We start from the raw sequence: 11928 nt of genomic DNA, 5'->3' as shown, positions 1-11928 counted from the left end.
AAATGTGTGTAAACTTTTGACTGTCTAGAAATTAATAGAAAATTCTCAAAAAAAATCTCTCTTTATTCTGGCATTTAGCAAATGTAAATCATTTAGGTTATCCTAACAGACCTAAAATAGTAAACGTTTAGTATCATTTACCATCAGACATTATTTAAATGATTATGTTTCTTTTTTTAGAGTGTATGTAAACTTCTGGTTTCAGCTGTATGTTAGATCATATATGGATCAAATCTGGGCACCAGTGGAGTTGCTTTTCAGTGTTTCGTCTTTCAGCAGTGACATTTACATTATACTGAACTGAACTAAACTGAACCCAAAATAAAATCTTGAAAATAATGTATAAAGGATGATTAAGAGAGTCTCCAAGCTATTTTCCATGCATGAAACTGATGATTTCTGCTGTTTGTTGACTTTAGGACAGTGTGAATGACTGAAAAAGCAGCCTTGGCATTCTGCAAAGCGTCTCTATTTTCAGCTTCATAATACCAGTCATAGATGTTGTTGGCAAGCTTTTAATAGTTCAATAAATCATCTTCTCACATGTGTTTCTGCTGTTTTCCTGCAGAGGTGCTGTGAGAGATGAGATATCAGAGTCTTCTGGATATGAAGAGAAGAAGAGAAGCCTTACTCTACCACCGCTTCCACCCTGACGTGTGCCAAACCAACAAAAACAGACTGCTTTAACTTTAGAAACACAGCTGAGCCGGACGCGCTCAGGAGAAAGTGCCAGAAGACGATCTTAAAGAGACACTTATATACATATACAACGTTTGCAAAAAGTTTCTGTCTATTTCACTGTGTGTGTCATGGTGCAACATTTGTTGAGTTTCTTTAACAAGTCACCTGCCGATCATGTGGTGCACCTTAAAAGAGTCGCTATATATTGAATTTTAGAAAAGACAACTTGGCTTATCTTTATGATATGAATTATTGTTGTTGTTGTTGCTCTTGTTATGATGTATTGTTATCGTTCTTTTAAGTAGAGAAAAAAAGCAAACGTGTGTCTTGAACTATTGCGTTATTTAACGTGTGGCGCATCAGAAGAGGCCGATATTCTGTATGTTAATGTATATTTGCCTGATTATGACAGACCTGTGGAATAAATCTTTATGAAAGGGGCTGTTTGTCAGTGAGTGGAGTGTTTGCTGTAGTTTAAGCTAATCGTAATAATGTGATTTTTATTTTAGTCTGGCTATATCATGATGGTAGAACAGTGCTTTATAATAAAAATAATAATAGTTCCTTACATTTATATAGCGCTTTTCTTGGCACTCAAAGCGCTTTACACATAGGGGGAATCTCCTCATCTACTTTTTTTTTTTTAATGCAAGAAAGAACATTACAAAGATATAATATGAACAAAGAGACAAAGAGGGTTACATAAATAGAATTCCAGCAAATTTATCAAGTTTAAATGATTTACACCAAGAAAGCGTTTTACATGCAGTGTAATTATGACTGTTTATGACTGTTCCAGTTACTATGACCATTTATGTGAAGCTGCTTTGACACAATCTACATTGTAAAAGCGCTATACAAATAAAGCTGAATTGAATTGAATTGAATTGTAATTGTTAGAGTCTTTTAAAGAGTTCACATAAATTTTTAAAGTCCTTTCTGAAAATAAAAAAGTAAGGGTGTTTCTTTGAAAATTAACATTTGTGGAAGTAAAACTTTGCTATAAAAAAAACAATAAATCAATAATAAATTTACAATGAGAAGGATCTACACTCAGAGAGTAACCAAAGAACACAATTTTTGGGGAAATACAAAGTTTGGAAATAAGAATTTTTTAATGAAACTGGAAAAGTCAACCCAAAACACTTTACAGTAAGTACACTCCCAAAATAAATGCTTTAGTGTTTCATCATATTGAGTACAAAATGAGCATTTAGGGGAAATATTATTAAATTTAGCTAGTTTGGTATTTATTGGGTAGCAATCTCCTCATCTACCACCAGTGTAGCATCCACCTGGATGAAGCGACAGCAGCCGTTTTCCACCAGACCGCACACCACAGAGAGAGAAGACAGAGTATTAAAGCCATGATGGACAGAGGCCAGTGTGTAAATTTGGCCAGGATGGTGGTGTTAAACCCGTACTCTTTTTCGAAAGATATTCTGGGATTTTAGGGTATATGCTGAAGCATGCTAATAGGACATTTAATTTGTCAGTAACCTGGGTTAAGCGCTTCCAGCAAACTGCCAAAGGGAAAATCAGCATGTTTAAGGTCTGTTTTCTTTAAAAAATCAGCGATCTCCACTGGCTGAGTGATATCCGATATAAAGTGGGTCTCAGATTGCACAAGAAGCACTGCATTAAATTACATTTCCCTCGCCATGACTTTATAATATGAGCATTTATTTTACCTCATTGTATTCAATGGAGCGTCTGCGCTAGTCTGCCGATTCTGACGGGCGAGTGCGAGTAAAGGGTCTTTTGTCTCGTTTTACGCTTGAAAAACTAAATGAATGCCAAAGTTTATTTAACGGAATGTATTTTAATTGCATCACAACATCAATGCTGTAAAAGGAACTGTATAAAATGGAAAAAACTCACTATAACCGGTCACCGGAAGTTTATAAGTATGGGAACAACAGCTCGGCATATATCCAATTATATTCATCTGTCTCCATATTCTACTGCATCCCAGAATATTACAGAACACCAAAAATGTAAAAATATATATTTATTATATTTAAGATATTTTTGTCAACAGCAGACGGCAGCCGTGACGCAAATTCCGGAGTCTCTGTGCTCCAATCAGGTGAGCCCTCCTCAGCGCTCGCCATGACAACGAGACAACAGTGACGTGCCTTGTAAAGATTTGCATATGCATTCCTATAAAGCTCGTGTGCTCTCAGTCAGCGTTGTCAGTTCGCCCGGTGTAGCTGTTTGTACTTGACCAAGGTGAGTTCAATACCGACGGTACGAGTGGAGCTACGCCAAACTCACGAAGTCCGCTTCGTGATGCTTCACCCGGGCCCGTCTGTGCTGTAGTTCCTTGCGGTTTGCGTACATAAACGCAATATCGCGAAGAATATTACGTGTTTGTTGCTCGAAATGTGCCGCCGAGCAACATCCAGTGAATACTGGCACGGCCTGGCGCCCGGTCTTTCCGTGCACTCCCTGGGGCGAGGCGGCCTTTGAGCCCTAGGCAGGGAACAAACAACCCCCGAGGACCCTCAGGGAAACACGGGCGGCCGGTAGTGGGACCTCGCTGCGAGGGTTATGGTGGGTGGGAGTAGCGAGGCCCACTCATCTTCTATTTTAAACTATAGTTTCAAACTTTAGTTTACTATAGTTTGAAATAGAAACCATGATAACTGTTATGATTGAACTTTATGCAAAGAGCCTAGGATGACCAAGAGCAACAGATTCGGCCATTTTGAAGTGAAAGCGATCGCTCGTGCATTGGATATCATTGCTGTCGCAATGGCAAACAGCGGCTTTGTTTTTATTTAATTTATTCAAAAAGCGCGTTATTGTTTCCCAAATTGCACTAGAGGATCGCCTCTTGGTGATTCTATGCTCTCTGCTCTTTGTCTGGATGTTGTAATGTTTTGCTTTGTTTTTCAGATGAGTTGTTGAGCAAAGAAGGACTATTGAAGACAACAGTTGAAGACGACCGCGGGTCATCCCCACGAGCGCGCGCATCATAATGTTTTCGGTCTGTTTTCTGAGAGTTTGTCTTTTTAGATAAGTTTGCAGGTCAAACAAAATAAACTATACTCTTCCTAAACACCTGTCTCGTGTTTTATTTGTCTTCTACAGCAATACACTGTCATTTAAGTCTGTTGAATGCATTTGTATGCAACATGGTTTGATAATACAGTAGTCTACAAATAAATAGTTGTTATAAATGTACCTTCAATAGTCAACATTTAGTGTAGGTAATCAAAAGTTAATCATATTTGTCCTAAGACATAAGAGTAATGTTATGGTTGTTACATACCTGTATTTATTATTATGCTGTATGTTTAAAACCAGCAGATTTACTATATATGTAACATGTCATGAACTTACTGTTATTCAAAAAATTGCTTAAAATATCTTAAGACAAGAATGGGTGTTGTCATTGGTTTTATGTCAACCTACTGTAGGTTTTAGGGTGAATACAGCAGATATAGGCAACCTATATCATAATATTGGTAGTATGAGTTATTTAATGACCCAAATCAAGTAAAACGTCTCTTCCTCAAGCATGCAAAAGTCAAATATAGATATATATAAAACAGTTTCCAACAATAAAATTTTGTCTTGTGAAAAAGACCAGTGGGGTTGGCAAGAAAAAAAGTTAATGTCAAGTTATATGTATTTATAAAAGTTCATAATAGTCATTAGATTATGTGACCGCTAGATGGCGCTCGTTTAAAAGAAGCGTTAATTTCAAAGGAGCGTTACCCTGTACTAAAAAGGCGGATCTATTGACGCATTCCGTCCAAAACACAACATTAGGGTAGGCGACATTTAACGTATATCTATGGACGCTAACTAGTATTCACGTATCATGCTCAACTCTATTATAAATATTATTAAATATTCTTTTACGCACTTTGAGAGTGTTTGCGTTATTTCAGAGAGATATTTAAGCACATATGAAGTAACAGTGCCGTCTGTGTACTATAGTTACACAATGCAGCATTTAGCTCGCTCGTAAACATCGCTGCTGTCCTCAGATCATTGTCTGAGCAGAAGTTTCATCATAAGCCATGACCGTCAGATGCTCTTCACCTCAGGAGCTGTATTTTTCATATGCTTGATAACAGATATAAGGTGAGTTATGGCTGGAGTGGACGCTGTCAGACGGGCTTATATTAATTTTGGCATGACAGGAGAGAACAGGATACTAATGAGTGACAGAGAGAGTCCACAAAAACTGCTCTCCGGTTGCATTTCATTTGATGAATATTATCTTTTAGAGCTTCAAGTCTTGCCTCAGGTTTTTCCCTCAGGTGTTTCTCGTCAGATTTGTCGTCTTAGAAAGGTGACAAATGTTTCAGTTTAAGACATATACTTAAATTAATATAAGTACTGAAATAGCCTATAGTACCTTTGTATAAGATTTCAGGTAAATCGTAAACCCATATTATGAAATCATGATCGACTTATTGATTGACTTATTTAAATATATAATAAATAAACATAATTCAATTTCAATATTAAACATAAATTGCAAGAAAACCTAGCAAGATTACTAATACCTGCAGTAAACTACAATTAAAATAAAAAGTGAACATTGAATATTAGATGAAAGGCTTAACTTGAATAAGCAATCAGTTTTAAAATGATAAAGATCGCCATAGAAATATTGCTGTGTTGCATTTAATAAATATTACAAGAATATTAAAAGCCCATAAATAATGCAGATTTTTATTATTTGATCCCAAAGTCTGAACTGAACTGGCTGATGAGGCTCTGGATGCAAAGTTCATGTTTGCCTTTAATCTTTGACCTTTAAATTCCCATCCAGCAGTACAGTATGTTGTGTCAGTATAAATCTGGCTATAAAGCCTCATTACACAATTTCCCAAAAGCCAGTGCAAGGTGTAAAGACAACTGAGAATTGACTGTGTTTGTTGTGGGGCTGTTTCGGTTGCTGTTGATAAGCTAATGTGTGTGTGTGGTGCATTTATTTGCATCTAAACTCTCTGTATGTGTTGTATTTTGGACCTCTGTATTTAAATGTGCTCTCTCTCCATAGACTGTAAAAGTCTCTCTCGCAGCATGTTTCCATCAGCCGTTTCGCTTGAATACGAATTGCTTTGTTTAATGGGTTTACACACACACACACATATATACACAAATATATATATATATATATATATATATATATATATATATATATATATATATATATATATATATATATATATATTTGACTAGAAGAAAAATAGTTTTTATTTTTTTTCAAACCATTTTAAGGTCAATGTTATTAGCCCTCTTAAGCAATATTTTTTGGATAGTCTACAGAACAAACCACTGTTATACAATGACTTGCCTAATTACCCTAACTTGCCTGAATAACCTAGTTAACCCTTTAAATCTCACTTTAAGCTGAATATTGAGAAATGTCTTGTCAAATAATATGGACTGTCTTCATGGCGTGTCATTATTATAAATGAGTTATTAAAACTATTATGTTCAGAAATGTGTTCAGAAAATCTGCTCTCCGTTAAACAGAAATTGGGGAAAAACATACAGTGGGGCTAATAAGTCAGGGGTGAATAATTCAGACTTCAACTGTACATCAAAACGAATATTTGCTGAATGTGAATTGAATGTCTTGATGTAGTTACCCTCTAGATCAGTTTGGGAATGTAAACAGTTTGCTGGTGTGACAGGCAGGATTGCAGAGTCGTGCTGTGCGGCGATCCTTCATTCACTCCGGACGGTCTCATTGACACTGATTACATTACAGCGATCCAGAGTTCAAGCCAATTGAAGGACAGAATCAAGTTTCAATTGGCCAAATTTTCTCGGTCATTTAACTCTCCCATGTTGGATTTCGGGCCACTTTGTTTTTTTTTTTTTTTTTTAACAGCCGGAAAAAAAATAAACAATATTTTTTTGTCTTGTTTACACTCACCGGCCACTTTATTAGGTACACCTTATTTAAATGCCTTCAGAACTGCCTTAATCCTTCATGGCATAGATTCAACAAGGTACTGGAAATATTCCTCAGAGATTTTGCTCCATATTGACATGATAGCATCACACAGCTGCTGCAGATTTGTCGGCTGCACATCCATGATGCGAATCTCCCGTTTCACCACATCCCAAAGGTGCTCTATTGGATTGAGATCTGGTGACTGTGAAGGCCATTTGAGTACAGTGAACTCATTGTCATGTTCAAGAAACCAATCTGAGATGATTCACGCTTTATGACATGGTGTGTTATCGCTGTTGTTAACACTGTTGTTATAAAGGAATGGACCACCACAACCAGCCTGAACGGTTGATACAAGGCAGGATGGATCCCTGCTTAGTGTTGTTGTTGCCAAATTCTGACCCGGCCATCCGAATGTCGCAGCAGAAATAAAGACTTATTAGACCAGCGAACGTTTTTCCAATCTTGATAACGTTCACTACGTTAACGAGCAGTTGAACAGGTGTACCTAATAAAGTGGCCAGTGAGGGTATGTGTGTGTGTATTGACTTTATTAGTTTTCTCTGCGACACTCATCGCTCCAGAAACTTTCCATGGGCCCTATAGTAGATGATTATTTTTGTGTTAGCAGCTGCCAGCAGTCTTAATAACAGCCGGAGAAGAATGTGTGTCTATAATCTCTAAGCTTTTACTATGATGATCATATTGGAAGCCATTGTCAAGAGATAGTCCACCCAAAACTACAAGTTCTGTCAACCTTTACTCAGACTTCGCTTTCTTCTGCTGGAACGCAAAAGAAGATCATTTGAAGGCTGTTATTATCCATCCACATGGTTAATCAGCTATAGATCACATAAGGCTGCAGCCGGAACTTAACTAGAATTATTTATATTATTTATTAAATTTCCCATTAATTATAACTCATTAATGTTACCTTAACCGTCACCGTAATGTAAAACAGATCTGGACTCTTCTCTATTAGTATAGCTGATTAACAATGTGAATGGACGATAACAGCCTTCTGAGTGACATTTACTGCGCGGAAGGCCCCTACTGGCCCATATCTATCAACTGATAACCACTGATAAAGCTGATTAAAGCAGCTGACTGGACATGGTGAAACGACATTATTGGACCACACTAACCAGCCAAATGTGGGGTCCCATATGTGACATGGCACTAGACTTTTAGGTATTTTAGAGATGTGTAATAAATAAATGTATGATGTGGTTTTATGTGTCTTTGGCAGCGAGAAGAGGCTGAATCCAAAGCCCGAGAAGAAGCAGAGAAACAAAGGATCGAACGAGAGAAACACTTCCAGAAGGAGGAGCTGGAACGCTTGGAGAGAAAGAAGGTAAAATAAAAGTCCACCAATCAAGCTAAACACAGCATCACGCTCTCTCATTCACACACACACACATAGGCGTGCTCGCTCGCTCGGGAGTGATATTGTTAGACCGCCGGCTCCCGTTCAGATTACACCAGTTACCGACCGCTCCCATGCTTTATCCGGAAATTAATCCCACGTTGCAATAAATCTGGTCAGGCCCCGCAGACCTCTAATCTGGCATTACGGTGGCTCAGTGGTTAGCACTGTCGCCTCAAAGAAAGAAGGTCACTGGTTCGAGTCCCGGCTGGGTCATTTGGCATTTCTGTGTGGAGTTTGCATGTTCTTAGTGTGTGTGAATGAGTGTCTATGGATGTTTCCCAGTACTGCTTTGCAGCTGGAAGGGCATCCGCTGTGTAAAACATATGCTGAATAAGTTGGCGGTTCATTCTGTTGTGGTGACCCCTGATAAATAAAGGGGCTAAACTGAAGGAAAATGAATGAATGAATTTTTAAAACTTGTTAAATATAGCACTTGGGAAATATTTTTAAACGATTTAAATTTCACAGGAGGGCTCAACATTTTGTCTTCAATTGTATTTGAGATTTTAGTTCAGTACTGTTGGTTTAACGTTTGTGTTTACATTTTTAGCGTCTGGAAGAAATCATGAAGAGGACTTGACGCAGGAGCACAGGTGAGATGTGTGTGTGTTTCATAAATTCATCTTAAACACACTCAGTAAAAGAAAATTAACCTGGTTTATTCATTTCTTTGCAGAAAGATGTTAAAACTTGAACTCAAGTGAATCGCAGAGTCACTGACAGCGGTAAAAATCTATTTATAGTACTGTGAATATATAAAAATCACTTTTTTATTAATATCATGTAAGTAGGGTTAAAATAAAAAAATACAATGTTGTTTTCCTCTCGTCTTGCAATAATACAGAAAAATCCGTCAGAAGCTCTTCATACTGGTGCGACAAACTAATCACCAATGAGGTAATCGAGGCGCTGCATGAATTGAAATTGAAATGAAGCTGCATGAATTATGTTTTGCTTATTTTCCCGCTTGTGTGTCTTCCTCAGCTCTGTGTCCTGGGACGCAGCACTGGTCAATAACGGAGCTCCGCCCACTAAGCATCAGAATGGACTGTCCTCCAATGGAGACGCTGCAGACTTTGAGGAGATAATCAAGCTGTCCAATCACAGTGGGAACAGTGGGCAGAGTCAACCGGCTGACGACCCAATCATGGCCTTCGAGGGAGGAGAACCGTTCATGATGTAGGCGTGGCCTATGAAACCTCAACATGTGGCAGGTAGAATCAGATTTTGTTCGATTACGTACAGTTGAAACCAGACGTTTACATACACTTTATAAAGAGGCATATAATTATTATTTTTTTTTAATGAGACTAAACTTATTTTTTTAGGTAAGTTAGGATGATCAAATTTGTTTCTGTTCTGCTTAATAGCAAAATAATGAGAGAGATATTTTTGAGAAATTGTTATAACCTTTCTTGAAAGTCACGTTTACATGCAGTAAGATTATTCTGCCTCTGAAAAAGCTCAGATGATGATGTCAAGCTTTTGAAAGTTTCTGATTGGATAATTGACAACATTTGAGTTATTTGGAGGCACAACTGTAGAATAGGATTGAAGGAAAACCTCAAACACACACTGCTTCCTTGTGTGACAACATGGGAAAATCAACAAGACAGAATCAACAAAAAAGCCAGATTACAATTTGCTGAATTACACTGGGAAAAGGAATAATTTCATGAGACATGCTGGTGGTCTGATGGAACTAAGATTGAACTGTTTGGCTATAATGACCAGTGTTACATTTGGAGGACAAAGGGGAAAGCTTACACGCTTATGAACACCATCCTAACTGTGAAGTATGGGGGCGGCAGCATCATGTTGTGGGGCTGTTTTGCTGTAGGAGGGACTGGTCCACTTCACAGCATAGATGACATCATGAAGAAAGAACATTATGTAGAAATACTGAAGCAACATCTCAAGACATCAGCCAGGAAATGAAAACCTGGCCACAAATGGCTCTTCCAAACAGACTATGACACTAAGCATACTGCCAAATTAGTTCAAATGTGCTTTAAGGACAACAGAGTGAATGTTTTGGAGTGGCCATCACAAAGCCCTGATCTCAATCCTATAGAAAATTTTTGGGCAGAGTCCAGTGGTGCTCGCTGCAGAGCCATTTGAGGAGAGCTGAGCTCCAGAGAGGGGGAGCTTAAGCTTGAGCTCCACCTTTTTTGCACTTCTTCTACGAGTGATGTCACTGGGGGTAGGGTTAGGGGTGGGGTTGGTGTACGCATTAAAACAGCTTACAGGAGGAGGAGCGACAGCTCATGCTCTCCCCTTGCTGGAGCTCAGCTCTCCTCAAATGGCTCTGCAGCGAGCACCCTCTCGGCAGAGTTGAAAAAGCTTGTGCGAGCAAGACATCCAACAAATCTGTATCAGTTACATCAATTCTGTCAGGAGGAATGAGCCAAAATTCATGCAAACTATTGTGAGAAGCTTGTGGAAGGATACCCAAAACATTTGACCAAAGTTAAACAGTTTAAAAGCAAAGCAAAAAAATACCAAGGAAATGTGTGTAAACTTTTGACTGTCTAGAAATTAATAGAAAATTCTCAAATAAAAATCTCTCTTTATTCTGGCATTTAGCAAATGTAAATCATTTAGGTTATCCTAACGGACCTAAAATAGTAAACGATTAGTATCATTTACCATCAGACATTTTTTTAAATGGTTGTGTTTCTTTTTTTAGAGTGTATGTAAACTTCTGGTTTCAGCTGTATGTTAGATCATATATGGATCAAATCTGGGCACCAGTGGAGTTGCTTTTCAGTGTTTCGTCTTTCAGCAGTGACATTTACATTATACTGAACTGAACTAAACTGAACCTAAAATAAAATCTTGAAAATAATGTATAAAGGATGATTAAGAGAGTCTCCAAGCTATTTTCCAGGCATGAAACTGATGATTTCTGCTGTTTGTTGACTTTAGGACAGTGTGAATGACTGAAAAAAGCAGCCTTGGCATTCTGCAAAGCGTCTCTATTTTCAGCTTCATAATACCAGTCATAGATGTTGTTGGCAAGCTTTTAATAGTTCAATAAATCATCTTCTCACATGTGTTTCTGCTGTTTTCCTGCAGAGGTGCTGTGAGAGATGAGATATCAGAGTCTTCTGGATATGAAGAGAAGAAGAGAAGCCTTACTCTACCACCGCTTCCACCCTGACGTGTGCCAAACCAACAAAAACAGACTGCTTTAACTTTAGAAACACAGCCGAGCCGGACGCGCTCTGGAGAAAGTGCCAGAAGACGACCTTAAAGAGACACTTATATACATATACAACGTTTGCAAAAAGTCTCTGTCTATTTCAGTGTGTGTGTCATGGTGCAACATTTGTTGAGTTTCTTTAACAAGTCACCTGCCGATCATGTGGTGCACCTTAAAAGAGTCGCTATATATTGAATTTTAGAAAAGACAACTTGGCTTATCTTTATGATATGAATTATTGTTGTTGTTGTTGCTCTTGTTATGATGTATTGTTATCGTTCTTTTAAGTAGAGAAAAAAAGCAAACGTGTGTCTTGAACTATTGCGTTATTTAACGTGTGGCGCATCAGAAGAGGCCGATATTCTGTATGTTAATGTATATTTGCCTGATTATGACAGACCTGTGGAATAAATCTTTATGAAAGGGGCTGTTTGTCAGTGAGTGGAGTGTTTGCTGTAGTTTAAGCTAATCGTAATAATGTGATTTTTATTTTAGTCTGGCTATATCATGATGGTAGAACAGTGCTTTATAATAAAAATAATAATAGTTCCTTACATTTATATAGCGCTTTTCTTGGCACTCAAAGCGCTTTACACATAGGGGGAATCTCCTCATCTACTTTTTTTTTTTTAATGCAAGAAAGAACATTACAAAGATATAATATGAACAAAGAGACAAAGA

General features: G+C 37.8%; 1 long non-coding RNA gene across 1 annotated transcript; it reads left to right on the top strand.

The window, feature by feature from the left end:
- The first annotated feature begins 4468 nt into the window (after positions 1 to 4468).
- LOC110437859 (uncharacterized) lies at positions 4469 to 11673 on the top strand. Its single transcript, XR_117691.7, has 7 exons — positions 4469 to 4779; positions 7863 to 7967; positions 8593 to 8635; positions 8719 to 8767; positions 8887 to 8939; positions 9027 to 9256; positions 11121 to 11673. It is a non-coding gene; the product is annotated as an uncharacterized lncRNA (long non-coding RNA).
- The last annotated feature ends 255 nt before the right edge of the window (positions 11674 to 11928 follow it).

The sequence above is a fragment of the Danio rerio genome, chromosome 5 (assembly GCF_049306965.1).
Source record: "Danio rerio strain Tuebingen ecotype United States chromosome 5, GRCz12tu, whole genome shotgun sequence".
Taxonomy (NCBI): domain Eukaryota; kingdom Metazoa; phylum Chordata; class Actinopteri; order Cypriniformes; family Danionidae; genus Danio; species Danio rerio.
Note: the sequence above shows the minus strand (reverse complement) of the source record. Positions and strands in the feature narration are given on the sequence as shown.